Source organism: Eptesicus fuscus, chromosome 10 (assembly GCF_027574615.1).
Source record: "Eptesicus fuscus isolate TK198812 chromosome 10, DD_ASM_mEF_20220401, whole genome shotgun sequence".
Classification (NCBI taxonomy): Eukaryota; Metazoa; Chordata; class Mammalia; order Chiroptera; family Vespertilionidae; genus Eptesicus; species Eptesicus fuscus.
This window is the reverse complement of record NC_072482.1, coordinates 22,691,043-22,706,336: the sequence shown is the minus strand read 5'-3', so window position 1 is coordinate 22,706,336 and position 15,294 is coordinate 22,691,043. Positions and strand designations below refer to the sequence as shown.

At 39.2% G+C, this 15,294-nt stretch overlaps 1 pseudogene; it reads right to left on the bottom strand.

Annotated features, from left to right (window-relative positions):
* Window positions 1-14,372: 14,372 nt before the first annotated feature.
* LOC103292040 (Golgi apparatus membrane protein TVP23 homolog B-like) lies at window positions 14,373-14,967 on the bottom strand (annotated as a pseudogene).
* Between the last annotated feature and the right edge of the window lie 327 nt (window positions 14,968-15,294).

The following is a 15,294-nucleotide window of genomic DNA, read 5'->3' as shown; positions in this document are numbered from 1 at the left end:
GGAATGGAGTTTTAAATTTTATTTAATTTTAATTAAACTTACATTTAAAAAGACACAGGTGACCGACTAGTGTTATTGTCTTGGAAAGCACAGAACAGGACTAAAGCATCTTGTGGGATAAGTCCTTGTTCATCCCATTTATTTGTTGCATACGTGCTGATACATACTGATTACATTATAGCAATGGATTATAGAAAAATTGTCACTCACTCTCATTATTCCCTAAAGTATTGATCTTTCAGTTGTATCACTCAACAACATCTGGAATGGATACTATACCAATTTTTAGCTACACAGAATTTGTACCAAGCAGAGTTGATTTAACAGAGCTTGGTTGCGTATTAAATGTTTCACACTGGGAGAGTTACCAAAACTTTCATAATCTTGGTTTGCTCATCTATAAATTAGGAAATACGAGTTTGGCTATTGTAGCAGCATTCTGATTGTTTTAATGAGATTGCTCGTAGAGAATTTATACCTTCCTAGTGTTCAGTAAATTTAGTGTTCTATTATTCCTGACACAGAACACTCTGCCACACAAACAGAACCTACAACAAAAATGCATTTACTATGAACTGCAAGCTTAGTAAATGGAAATCACAGTAAAAGTTTCATGCAGATTTACAAAAACGGGAAAAATTATAAGGGGCCTTCTGAAGTCTGGGGATTTACTTAGGGCCAATGTAATCATTTAAATGTTCAAAGGTTTGGCACTCCGAGGAAAACATAATAAGCTATTTTTAAAAGCAATTGCAATTTGTTTCGAGAGCCCTGTGAACAGTACTTGAAGCAACCACAGCGTAATTCATTCCTAAAAGCTGGCCTACATATTCAGACACGTGGAGCATGTTCATCCATTTTCAATGCTTTGGGATGAGCCAAAAGGAGAAACTAGAATTTTTTGCAGAGCACCTGGTTTCTGCAACTGAATGTCTGTGCACAGAACGTGAAGTAGTTGACCTCCACCTCTCTTACAGGCCTTCAGCCTCAGCTTTCCCACTGTCTGCCCCCTGCAGCCATACCACCAGGGAGGAGAACAGCATTTCTAAGGGAGGATGGTAAAAGAGAGACCAGACCTCCAAAGCATTTCAGTGCATTAAAAATGCTGAGAGCATGCAGTGCACTGAAAAGACGTGGCAGAATCATACCCATGCTCTTCAAGTCCCATTTTAAATATCTGCCTTTATGTACAGACTGGCACTCATAAATGTGCACTTATCATTTTTTATAGCTCTAATTTCCAACCAGGGCTGGTAGGATTTTTTCCTAATCAAGGCAATATGATAGTGTGGTTTTAAAACTTTTGAGCAGGAAAAAAAAATCCAATAAGATGCTATCTTAGAATCTCATTTATAAAACCAATAAAAGTTGCTTGAGCCATTAATATCTCAACTTCAAGGGCATGACATATTTCCATGTCCATGGATGTCATGAGTTTGGGTGTTAGGATAGAGAGGCATTAATCTCTTAGGACTCATGCCTCTGTTCTAGACCCTAATTTGTCATCACCTAAATGTGTGGCCCAAAGCATAATGTTTCTGATTATTTTTGTGCTTTGTATTTACCAGTAGAATGTGTGTCTAATTGTGTATACATATATTCACATATATCAAATAATACTGTTATAAAATGAAAGGTGGTCCTCTTAAAAATATTTTTTAATCTTTATTATTGAAAGTATTATATATGTCCCACATTTTCCTGATTGACCCTTTCTAGTCATCCAGCCCCCCACCCCAGGCCTTCACCACCTTATTGTCAGTGTCCATGGGTTATGCATATATGATTACAAATTTTTTGGTTGATCTCTTCCCACCCACCCACCCTCCTCAGCCCTCCCTCTGAGATTCAACAGTCTGTTCCATGCTTCTGTTTCTCTGGATCTATTTTGTTCATCAGTTTATTTTGTTCATTAGAGTCCACATATGTGTGAGATCATGTGGTACTTGTCTTTTCTCTGACTGGCTTATTTTGCTTAGCATAATACTCTCCAGGTCCCTCCATGCTGTCTCACAGGTTAAGAGAGCCTTCTTTTTACTGTTGCATAGTAGTCCATGGTGTAAATGTAAAATGTTCACTCTCATTTCTTGTTGACATAACTCTGTGCAGTGTAGTCCTACATGGGAGTGCTTGGATTATACTTTCCCCCACCGTAAATCAGAGAAATGTTTTGTCCTCCTTCTTGGGAAATAATACTTTTTTGGTCCAAAATTATAGTAGACAAATGTTGAACCAATCACATTGTCAATTTCTCCCACCCAACTCTCTGGAGTTGGAATCAGTGTTGTAGCTTTGGGCCCTAGAGCAACCCTATTAAAGGGGTTTGTTTTACTCCCTTTTTGCCTCCAGCACCTTGATGTCCCTGGCAGTGCCTGGCTCATGGTAGAAATGAATAAATATTTATTGATGAAGACCAAATAATTACTGAATGAATGTTTTTCTGAGTCAGAGGTTCTCATAGTTGAGTGTTCCTCAGAATCACCTGGAGGGCTTATTAAACCATAGACTGCTGAGCCCTGAGCCCCAACCCCAGAGTTTCTAATTCAGTACTGGTCTTAAGCTCAAGAATTTGCATTTCTAACAAACTCAAAGCTACAGCTTATGCTGCAGGTCTGAGAGCCCTTGCTCTATGCCAGTGGTCAGCAAACTCATTAGTCAACAGAGCCAAATATCAACAGTACAACGATTGAAATTTATTTTGAGAGCCGAAAACCAACTTCTGCGCATGGGCCACGAAGTTTCAATCGCAATGTACGTGCGTGCCCACACATGGTATTTTGTGGAAGAGCCACACTCAAGGGGCCAAAGAGCTGCATGTGGCTTGCGAGCCGCAGTTTGCCGACCACTGCTCTATGCAATGCCAACTGGCTCATGGAAAGTTGGTCCTTTATCTTTTTACCATACTCAAGTCAACTGAGCTAAAGGCTCATTGTAAGTCAGATACATGCTCAAAGTTTTCTTCTCCCAAGGGTGACATTGGGTTGACCAACAGAATATTGAATTAAGTGTGGCAGCAAAACAAATATAGGTTGGCACAAACAGAAGGACACAGTGAGGCACAGTTTCTTATAATGAAGCTCAGTGGTGATCTGCTGAGCAAAGCTGGGAAGAAAGTCAACAAGCACTTATCCAGAGCCAGGAGGTTCCAGAGCCAGTCAACAGGCACAACCTGTCCCGTAGCAAATGTCACCAAACACTTTTACACTCTAAGCATGTCAAGCATGTGTGCCCACTGCCTCTTCTTCAGCTACTAAGAAGAATAGTATGTTATTGTTTACCAACTGACATGACAAAGAAATCCAATTTGAAAACAAGTTTTCAAAAGGAAGTTTGAGAACACCTGTTGAAATGAATTAGAACACCTGGGCCAAGCTCCATAAATTCACTGGACACTGCAGATGAGTGGAGGCAGCAGAATTAAGTCCCAGCTATGTCCTGTGAGTAACATTTTATGACATTCTGAGCCTGACTGTCAATAATGGAATGGCTTGATACTACTTCAGAAATAACTAATAATCCAAGTGAAAATTTGGCAATAAGTTTTAAGGCATTTTCTCCTCCTTTTTACATGGAAGGAAATTCTATTTTTATTCATGATATCTCTTAGATACTACAACCGTGTAATAATTATCTTCATAAATGATAGAAACATGCTTAACTCACATCAAAACCAGGCTACCTTTTGATTTCATTCCTGGTCAGAGCAAAGGCCAACCCAAACTTGTATTAAGGAGTTGTTGGACTATGCTACTATAATCTTTGTCAGCTTTGTATTTGTGTCTAAATTTTCTTTTTTCTTTGTTTGTTTAAAAAATATCAGATTTTATATTTGGTCATCCAAAGTTTGGCTAACAGGATGAGATAGAAAGCCTTCTTAATAATGGTTAGACTTTGGAATCTATTCCAAAAGAACATTCTTATCTACAAAACTGGATATTTCAGTAGATACCAACCATGGCCATGCTTTAGAATCACCTGGGGAAATATCTATTTTTTAATATAAATTCTAGGTTCACATTCTCAGACCTCTTAAATTAATATCTGCAGCAGGAGCAGGTTTCAGGAATATGGAGTTTCTTTAAAGGCCCAGTGGGGTAATTCACCACCCTGGGCCACCCCTATTCAGCAATTCCTCCTCCAACGTAACAAAAGGGGCCCCAATTATGAACATATTTATCTATGCACCATTTGCTATGTCTGTAAAATTGTGCTGGACTCATGAAACTCACAGTGGTTAAAGGTATCATGCTTTTCATTTTGATCTTTTCTCTCCAGCACATGTAAAGTGGATAAAAATCTTGGAAACAGAGACTTCAGAACTTCATTCTAAAAGTGATACTTGAGCTATGTCATAAAAGATGGATAGTTTTTATAAAAAAATAGATTAAGAAGAAGAGGAGACTGCAAAAAATGTTTAAGAAAAAGTGATCAAAAACAGAGTTAAGAAATCTGCAATATGAATGCCAAGCAAGCTTCCACTGTTAAATACCACAAAGAAATCAAGGAGTATAAATCTAAGAGAAGCCCTTTGAATTTGGTAAGACAATAGGAAGGAACACAAATTATAAGTTGAGCAACATAACTTTCTAGAAGATTTTTTCTCATCAAACTATGATCAGAATTCAGACAAGGGTAGGAAGCATATATTAGCCAGATTTTGGATCCATACTTGTTCTAACTATCAGTGGCCAGAGAGATAGATTGGTGCCTCTGTTTGCTGTGTTTATTAAAGGATAAACCCATGGGATCATGACCAAGTATTTAAGCTGCTGTCACATTCCACTGAACAGAACAGCAAATGGATTAATTTGGTCAATAAATATTTATTGAGCACCTTGCTATATGCCAGGAACCAGAGATAAAGCAATGAAAAAGAAATAGAATCCCAACAGTTCCAGTGTGGGAAAGACAGTTGAGATAATACAGTCCAGGGCAAGGCTTATCAGTCCTTAATGTGCATATAAAAGTATCTGGCAACCTCGTTAACATGCCGATCCTGGTTCAGTGCTTCTGGAGCAGAGCCAAACTGTCTACATTTCTAGCATGCTCCCAAGCAGTGCCTTTGCTGCTAGAAGACAGATCACATTTTGAGTAGCAAGGACAAGGAGATCCCCAAAATTGATCTCCAGGTTTGCATCACCTGAATCTCCTATGTACATGCAGGTTTGGGGGCCCCATTGCTACAGATTTGGGTTCAGAAACCGTCTTCTCCATCCCACGGGTAATTCTAAGGCTTACTCAGGTCTGGAAACCAATGCTTTCATCCGACCATCCCACTTTCCAGAGGAGAGAATTGACTTTCAGCAAATAAAGAGGTTTAATCATTAGTGAACACCTGAACCAGATTCAGGTCCATTAATAACTAACTGCTGGCCCTAGCTAGTTTTGCTCAGTGGACAGAGTGTCGGCCTGTGGACTGAAGGGTCACAAGTTCGATTCTGGTCAAGGGCACATGCCCTGGTTGTGGGCTCAATCCCAGGTGGGGGGCCGTGAAGGTGGCAGCCTATCAATGATTCCCTCTCATCATTGACATTTCTATCTCCCTCTCCCTCTCCCTTCCTCTCTGAAATCAATATAATATCTTTTAAAAAAATAATTAACTCCTGGATTGTGGAGGGTGTCTAAAAATGCCATCACTTTCCCACATCCATTTCTGAGAAAAATATAAAGCAAGACAAAGAATAACCACCTTAATTACTGACAAAAATTAAAGCACCAGATGGGCCTCTTAAACTTAACCCAGAATTAGGCAAGCTCAAGTAGCCAGCCAGAAGTATAGACAAACTGGACCACAGCAAACCTTCTCCAGGAGGGAAGGTGCGCCCATGGAGGACAGTGAAGAATGCACGATCTCTATGGCCAGCTAATTCCCAAAAGGAAAAAGTCAGAAACTACACTAAGCATTCCTAGATATTCCCTCAAAATTAACCAAATGACATTCTGCCATTCCTGGAAAGGCATCATGAAGGGGAAGAGAAGCCTGAAAAATCCCATCTCAACCTGGAAGGAAAGATCAGAAATGGGAAGAACCATTCTCAGCAGCATCAGCGAATCCTGTTCTCTTTCTACCACCCATCACAGCCACCCTGCAATGTGCCAGGCACTGAAATCAAGAATGATGATAAGGGGAGGTGAGATTTGTGAAGTTTACTAGAACATACTAGCTATGGGTTAGGGCAGTGTATTTTCCAACATTATTCTGCACACAAATCACCCAGGGATCTTATTAGACTGCAGGTTCTGGTTCAGTAGGTCTGGGGTAGGGCCCAAGAGTCCAGATTCCAAAAAGCTTCAGGAGATGATGCTGAAGGATACATTTTGAGTAGCAATGGAATGGAATTCTTTATTTAAACATTCAGTTCTGTCTCTACTTCTATTTAAAAAGCAAGAATATTAGTAGATTGTTCTCATTTTCTGTTTACCATGGGCTTGCTATTTAAAGTGCATTGCCACCAATATATGATATTTAGGGTCAAAAACCTTGTTAATGAAAGTAAGGTTAATTAGTCATGTCCCTGACCTTTTTCTGTGTTACCAATTAGGATGCTGAGAGTCAGAGGGGAAATTTGCTAGCCCAAACTCACATTAGTAGTTGATGTGAAAGCCTGGAATAAAATAACTTTCTTCTAACTCTGAGACTAGTGTCCTTTTCATTTAGCTGTGCCATTTGTCATTGGCAGACTGTGCCATATGTTTCCCCATGTACCTCATGAAGTCTTATTGATCAGATTTTATCTCTTTATTGTACTTGAATGTCTAGAGAGGGTGATGTGGTTTTAAACATCTCTCAAATATTACTGCCACTCAATTTGGCACAATATCTCTTTATCACTATCCAAGTCAAGTTCTAGTCCCTTCCCTTTAGGTCCACCCAAGCTGTCACAAATGGTAAGATTTTATACTTTTTTATGGCCAAATAATATTCCATTGTATATATGTACCACTACTTTGTTATCCACTTATCTATTGATGGGTACTTGGGTTACTTCCACATCTTGGCTATCCTATCTAATAAAGAGGGAATATGCTAATTTAAAGTCATGCCCTCACAAACATAGCAACTACAGCCAATAAAGAAGGAATATGCTAATTGACTGCCATGCCCTCAAAGATGGCGGCACTCACAGCCACAAGATGGCGGCGCCCAGTCCCCTTAGCCCTGCTGGGATGCCTGCCTCTGGAGTTCCCCAGTCCCCTCAGCCCCCCAGCTTCCCAGGGCTGGCCCAAGGTGCAGGCAAGCCTTGGATGGTGGCTGCCCAGCCGCCCAGGGCTGCCCGAGGCTCAGATAACCAGGTGTGATGGGGGCATCGCCGGGTCACCTCCAACCCCTGAGGGCTCCGGACTGTGAGAGGGGCCCCCCTTGAGTGCATGAATTTTCATGCACTGGGCCTCTAGTTGTAAATAATGCTGCAATGAACATAGGGGTGCATATATTCCTTTAAATTTGTGTTTTGGGTTCCTTTGGATATATACCATGAAGTAGAATTGCTGGGTCATAAGACAGTTCCATTTTTAATTTTTTGAGGTACCCTCACACTGTTTTCCATAGTGGCTGTACCAATCTGCATTCCCACCAATAGTGCATAAGGGTTCTTTTCTCCACATCCTCTCCAACACTTGTTATTTGTTGATTTATTGAAGATAGCCATTCTAACAGGTGTGAGATGATATATCATTGTGATTTTAATTTTAATTTCTCTGATGACTAGTGATGTTCAGCATCTTTTCATATTTCTATTGGCCATCTGTATGTCCTCTTTGGAGAAGTGTCTATTCAGGTCAACTGCCCATTTTTTTAATTGGATTGTTTTTTGTTGCTGTTGAGTGACTGATAATTCTTAAGAATGTACTTTTTTACTGTCAAACTTTTAACTTTTCTTTCTTCTTTGAAACACTTTTTAGTTTTTACCTAAGTGGGTTGCCAGTTTACAAAGTTGAATAAACTTGTATCATTTCTTTCTAGCCCAAACCTCCAGACTCTTTTGGAGTTTGTTCAACATAACTAATCGCTGATAAAATACTAGCAGAAGTCAATGCCCACCAGTCAAAGACCACCAGGAACTCCCACCCTCTCTATGTCAACAAAGTGGCTTTCATTAATATGTGTTGCATGAAGGGAGAATACGCACTGTGGAGATCTTTGGCTTGTGGGCTTCAGCACTGACATCTGGCATAATTCTTCTTAGACCACAGCTTATTGCGTGCCAATAAGCCTACAAAGGCCATCCTTTATTGATAATTGGGACATTTGAGGTGGCAGCAGTTTTGCTCAGAGGCCTTCAAAACCAATTTACTAGGTACTCATCTAATCTATTTATACAAAGATAATAATACATTTAAATTTGTTTCCCTCAAGAAAGGGATGGGAAACAGATTTTCAAATATCCTGTACATAGAAAGGAAATAGCTCAGTTAAATGTAAATGTTGTATACTGTGGGACTATTGATTAAATTTAAATATCCATATCTCCTATTGTTAAAGTGTTAACACTATACCAAATACTAATAGACTAAGTAAATTTCCTGTATTATTTTTCAGAAGTTAATATTGAACAGGAAACCCAGTTGCAATATTAAGAAATTCAATCAAGAATAATTCAATGGAAGATGTAATGTATTTATATAATATTTATATAACAGAGATAAGTTGCTTCAATGACTTGAATCTAGGTTCATAGAATTTTAACTAAAGGTTAAGCTTTTGGAGTAATAGGCTTCAAAATAGCTATCACTGAGCTCATGTCTCTCTTGAAGTTTAGATGACATTTTGAATATATGATTTATAATATGTAAGGTGTTAGTTAAAGATAAGTACTATTATTAAATGTATCTCATCTATGTAAAGGGCATTTCCCTATTACTGTTTCATCTATCTATATTAAATTATTGTGAAAAATGAACAATTTCCAGGACATGTCAAAGGCAAATGATTACAGGTCTATTTCTGGCCCTTACAGTCAACTGATTCTCAGTCTGTTAAAGGTCAAATTTTCAAATATTCACCATTCTAAATGGAAAGGAATAACTATTTTTTTGCATAGACTTAGGAAATGGTCTTGTTTTCAGAGTCTAAGTTCCTTTTATGATGTTACTAATCTCATAAACATTTTTTATTCCTAAACATCCCTAGCATCACAAATATTAAGTTAGATATTAGAAGGAGTCAAATGGAAAAAAGAAATATCTTGAGGCAAATTTCCATATCAACTGAAGTACAGAGTCCGTGACCTTAAGGCCTACTACAGAGTAACACCATCTCACCAGTGTGGCCCAATCTAGAACTTCTCTCCCAGAAGACCCTGCTCTTCCGTGAACCATGATTTCATATAGTACATGAGTCATGCTGGGTGACTGCTTCTTCACACATTTCCTCAGACCATTTCTTTTCCATGTATGAATTTATCTTTTCTTCTCCATCACACTTTCAGTAATAAGATATCTTCCATTTCAGGAAAGACTTATGTATAGAAAGGTCATTACATTATTATTTACTAGAGGCCCAGTGCATGATTGAATCATGCACGTGTAGGGTCCCCTACACGCTTTCGTTTTTGCGGTGGAGTTGGGTGCCTGTCCGCTGGTGCACCAGGCCTTTCAGAAGCCTCTGGCTCGGCGGAGGCTTCTGAAAGGCCTGGTGCCAGAGCAGACAGACACCCAGCTCCCCCACTTTTGATGGTCCGCGGCCGCTGAGGGGGGCTGCCCTGCTGTTGAGAGGCACAGGGGGTGGGACTCCCACCCCCTGCACCTCTCAACGGCGGCTGAGGGGGGCTGCCGCGGACACCTGGCTACCCTGCTGTTGAGAGGCGCAACTGGGTGTCTGCAGCAGGCCCCCTCAGCGGCCGCGGATCTGGCCGTTGAGAGGCACAGGGGGCGGGAGTCCCGCCCCCTGCGCCTCTCAACAGCAGGGTAGTCCCCCTCAGTGGCAGCCGGTCCATGCCTCTCAATGGCCGAATAGGGCACCCTGAGTCCCGCCCCCTAGCCTCCCGCCGCCCAATCGTGGGCTAGCGGAGTGATGGTAATTTACATGTTACTCTATTATTAGATAGGATAATAGCAAAAAGAAATGACAAAATAAATGCCAATAATAAGAATTGATTGAATTAAAACATATCCACATAATGAAGCATTATGGTGCCATAAAAATCATATTTTTTGCTTTAAATTTTCATGCTTTATTCACTTTTTTGTCTTTTTATCTTTTGCTTTGTGCTTTAAAATAATTTCAGACTTATTTTAAAAAGCTACAAGAATATTGCATGGAGTTTCTATATATATTCCTCATTCCTCTTCCCCAATGTTAACATCTTATCTACCTATAGTACTATTATCTAAATGAGGGAGTTAACATTTATATGATATTAATAAGACCATACTTGAATTTCACCAATTGTTCTACTAGTGCTCTTTTTCTGGTCTAGGATCTAATTCAGAATCCTATGTTGAAGTTAGGGTCATGACTCCTTAGTCTCCTCCATTTAAGGACAGTACCAAAGTATTTCTTTGTTCTTTATGAACTTGACATTTTGAAATATATTGGCCAGTTATATTGTAGAATTTCCCTCAATTCTGGTGTCTCTGGTGCTTTCTTATAACTAGATTAGGGATATACATTTGGAAGTAGAGAATCTAGCTATGTCCTATTACTAGAGATTAAAAAATGATATTTTACAGAAAATTAATGGCAAAGAAAAATGTTTAGACTATAATTTTAAATAAATTAAGAACATTACAATCTCTGTATTTTATGTGTTTATAATGTTGGGAACACATGTAGGTATATGTGAAAATTACAAGTTGTAAAAAAGTCAACAATAGTCATCTCTACATTATAAGAGAATGTTTTTAGTGACTTTAGGAAATATGTGTATGCTTTTATTCAAATTTTATCTAATAAAAACATTTTTATAATCAGAATTGGAAAAAATATAAACTTGACTTGAATGATGTCTTTTCTGTAATATTTCCTAATCCCTATGGCTGGAAATTTCTGTCTTCTATTTATTTCTTTGCATCTCATGTATGGTTTGTATTATATATTTTCTGTACTACAGTTATTTGTGCTCCTCTTTGCTAGAACATTATCTCTTTGATGGCAGAGAGCATAGCTCATTCAAAGTTAAACTGTCTACAGCATGTTACCAAGTGCCTTATACACAGAACTAATCAAGAAGTATTCATTGCCTATTATTTACTGAAGTAATTTCCATTTGGAATGCATCTTCTGGTATCCCACCAGTTTAAGAAAAACAATTGTCAAAGCCCCCCTTTTATCATTGCATATGTATGTCTAATATGTTCATTTTCTATAAGCCAATGAAAGGCTTTAAAGGATAAAAAATACTAACAGAAAACCCTATCAGTTAACTAAATGTGTTTTACTGGCCATATAAGCATGCAAGTTAAACAAAAGAATTGTGTGACTGTTAGCATGAGAGGAAAAGATTAAGTCAGCATCATCCCTAATTCTTTGCAGCATTCTTCTCCCAATTAACTTCTTTCTATCCTATCTCAATATGGTCTAGACTAGAAGGTTATTTTTAAGGAAGTAGCTGATTCATGACATCTAAGTGAACATAGCCTTCATAAAATGAAGTTCGCCAATATTTCTGCTGTGTGAATGAAATGGCTGCCACAGTCATTCATGAGTAGTATTAGCATGAATAGGGTGTGAAATGATGCCCCTCCCTTCTTCCAGGTGCAATGATTCTGGGCAGGTAACAACACTGTCTCCCTCTGAGCAAGCATTTCCGTGAGCCACACACCCGCTCAGAAAGTTATGAGCTTTACAGTCAAGTATTTTGAATTATGTAGCATAGCTTAGAAGTTAAACTAGGTGTCATTCTAGAAGGAAGCCATGCTAACTTGATTTAAAACACACATAGATTTTAAACTTGAGGTGGTGAACACACAATACAATATACAGGAATGTATTATAGAATTATACCCCTGAAACCTACATAATTTTATCAGCCAGTGTCCCCCACAATAAATTCAATTAAAAAGACCCACATTTTAAGATTCTGTCTTATGTTTTTTGACTACTGGAATTTAGCATATTGTTTAAAAATATACATTATTAGGGCAATATGTCATCCTAAACCCTTTGTTTGTCTGGTGTCCTTAACAAGTTAACCAGAATTTTGCAGAAAACAAAGCAAAACCAAACAAAACCTTTCTTCCAAAAGCCTTGAAAATAAACCTTGAAAGAGAAAAGCCAGTTTTTGGATTGGAAACATTTGTAAAGTATTTGGTTAAAACACAGGCCCAGCCAGAGATATAATAGACTAATATGCACCATGTGTTTGAGAAAAAAATATGACACCCAGTGTTTCCCAAACATCAATTGACCAGAAACCCATCTTTTAAAAGCATATTAAGTTCTCTAAGAGAATAAAACTTCAGAAGTGTTATACAGCATACGTTCTCTTTTTAAAAAATATATTTTATTGATTTTTTACAGAGAGGAAGGGAGAGGGATAGAGAGTTAGAAACATTGATGAGAGGGAAACATCGATCAGCTGCCTCCTGCAAAAACCCCTACTGGGGATGTGCCCACAATCAAGGTACATGCCCTTGACCAGAATTGAACCTGGGACCCTTCAGTCCACAGGCTGACGCTCTATCCACTGAGCCAAACCGGTTAGGGCAGCATATGTTCTTATTGACTCCAAACTGTATGGACATTTAGAAATTTTTAATCCCACTTAAATCCTCACGGAGGGTTCATCAGCTCCTACTTCCAAAGACATGCAGGGCATGCCCTTCTCCTTTAGAAAGCACTGGTTAAAAGAAAGAATCTTTTTATTCTGTTCCTGAACTGCCCACTTTTAACATTATTGAATCCTTCCAAAGTTACTTCTCTGAGGTAACAGGACCTTCCACGTGATGGCACTTCATTGGACAAGCTGGGGCTTTACTAGTATTTGAGCTCAGAACTTCTGAATGACCAGTTCATTGGTCAGATATGTCGCGGATTTTGTTTATAATAATTCTTCCTGGGCTTCTAGCAAAATCTCTAGTGGTACTGAATATGGCCTTAGTCATACTCTTGCTTTCCCAGGTGATTTTTTTAAAGAGGGTGGAACGATGAGGTAAGGAGGACGCCCTAAGCATGAGAACATAGGCAGGTAGATCCTGCTTGACAACTGTCTCAATAATTCTGAGTTGTGGAAAGGAAATTCCTGCCCTGCCCACGACTGCCAGAATCACAGATTTAAGAAGATGGTTTAGAAAGCTGCTTTGTCTTTGAAAAAACATCTCCTGTTACTCACTAAGGGGAAACCCAGAGCAAATGCCAAGACTCTGAATTGCTAAAATAATCATCTGCCACAGGGAATTCTATCAGGGGATCCAAGAACTGGGATGACCAAGCATTTTGAGAACATATTTAAACAAAAAGGAAGATAACTCCCTTACTTGCCATAGACTCTGAATGCCCTCTGAGTCTAGAATATACACTAGAGGCTCGGTGCACGAAATTCATGCATGGGTAGGGTCCCTAGGCATGGCCGGTGATTAGGGCCTATCTGTGGGGTGACCAGCAGGGCAATTGGGGGGCCCCCCGCTGGCACTCTCCTTGAAGGCGACTGGTGGGGTGATTAGGGGGTGGTGCCAGCCCACTTGCCAGCTGGCCCCGCCCCTTGATACCACCACTGATTGCCTCCCTCTGCAGGGCGACCAGTGGGGCAATTTGCTGGCACCCACCTTGACTGGCCTGGGGCCTGCAAGCTGAGGACAGCTCCTGCATTGAGCATCTGCCCTCTTGTGGTCAATGTGCATTATAGTGACCGGTTGCTCCACTGGTAGTTCTGCCATTTGGTTGATTTGTATATTAGGCTTTTATTATACAGGATTATGTATGTGTGTGTGTGTATTATTATTATACAGGATTATGTATGTGTGTGTGTGTATGTGTGTGTATATATATATATATATATATATCTTCAAAGCTATCACCCTGAAAAAGACACTTATTCACTTAAATATCTTTAAAAAATTTAACAGTGTATACATTCAAAAATAATCTGTTGATTACTATTCCAACAGTCTTTAGAGTATACATACTATAGAATTTATAGATGCTATAATAGTTTGTAGATTGTTACATATATTGCTTTCCAAGAAATACCATTAATAAAAATGCATGTTGTACAATATCCCATTAGAGAAAGAAAAAGAATAGATTTATAAGATAAAACATCTTTTAGGCTTGACTGTTCATTGAAATCACCTGGACTGGGATTCAGTAGGAAAAAAAAAACAAAAAAAACACTCTTCTCTTCAACATGTTCTGAGTTTTCAGAGGTTCAAAGTCAAGAATCTTTTAGTTGTTCCCCAGCATAACAGGACACACAGGTTTGCTCTCCCTCTCTTCAGGAAGTCTGATCCTCTCCAGTGCTTTGTCTTGAAACTACTTTCCAACACAAGATGTAGCCATGCTGGTTAAATTCTTCCCACTGCCCACTTTGCACCTGCTGTAGTCATACAGGTTGGCACCTTGTAGCACCACACCCAGGGTAAGCACTGCCACCCACTTCACTCTGAAGGAGAAGGGAGCCCAGAAGGTGAATATCGCCCACAGCACTGGACAGGCAACACGTCCTGGCCAGAATATTCTTGACTTGGCCCCTAACACAGTTTTATTTTCTTGAGGGGATGCCTTCCTGGACTCTAACACCCAGTGGCTTTTTCCATCTTCATCAATATGATCTATCAATGCACACCAACCATTAGTGTACTTCTAACATGCTTGACTGCCCAAAGTCACATGACAGCAAGATAATTGTCACCATGAAGGCAACAATTCATGGAGAAGAAGGAGTACAATTAAATTGACTCGAAAGAATGAATGAGAAAATGATGCCACTTGGTGTCTGATTTTGAATGTTTGGGGTCTATTAGCTGTTTCTGCTTCGTATCAAATAGTGCAACGTTTTCAGCATCCTCATTACTGTCTTGCTGCAACATGGAGACCCTGTGCCAATTCTGAAATACAGGTGCAGCAAAAGTAGGTTTGCAGTTGTTTTTATGGAAAATAATACAGTAATTAATAAATAATTAATTTTTGTCCCACCCTGTAGATCCAAAGTACTAAGTTTGTACACACAAAGACTCAGGTAATATTTTACATAGTAAGGGCCAATTCCATTATTCTTAAGGATATACTGTATGTTGATTCACCCAATACCCATTTTTACACCTTTTTTCCAATGTCACTTTCCTAGACTCCCTCACAAATACCTCTGACCAGTAACACAATTACAACCAATGAGACAAAAGGCAAAATTTAATAGG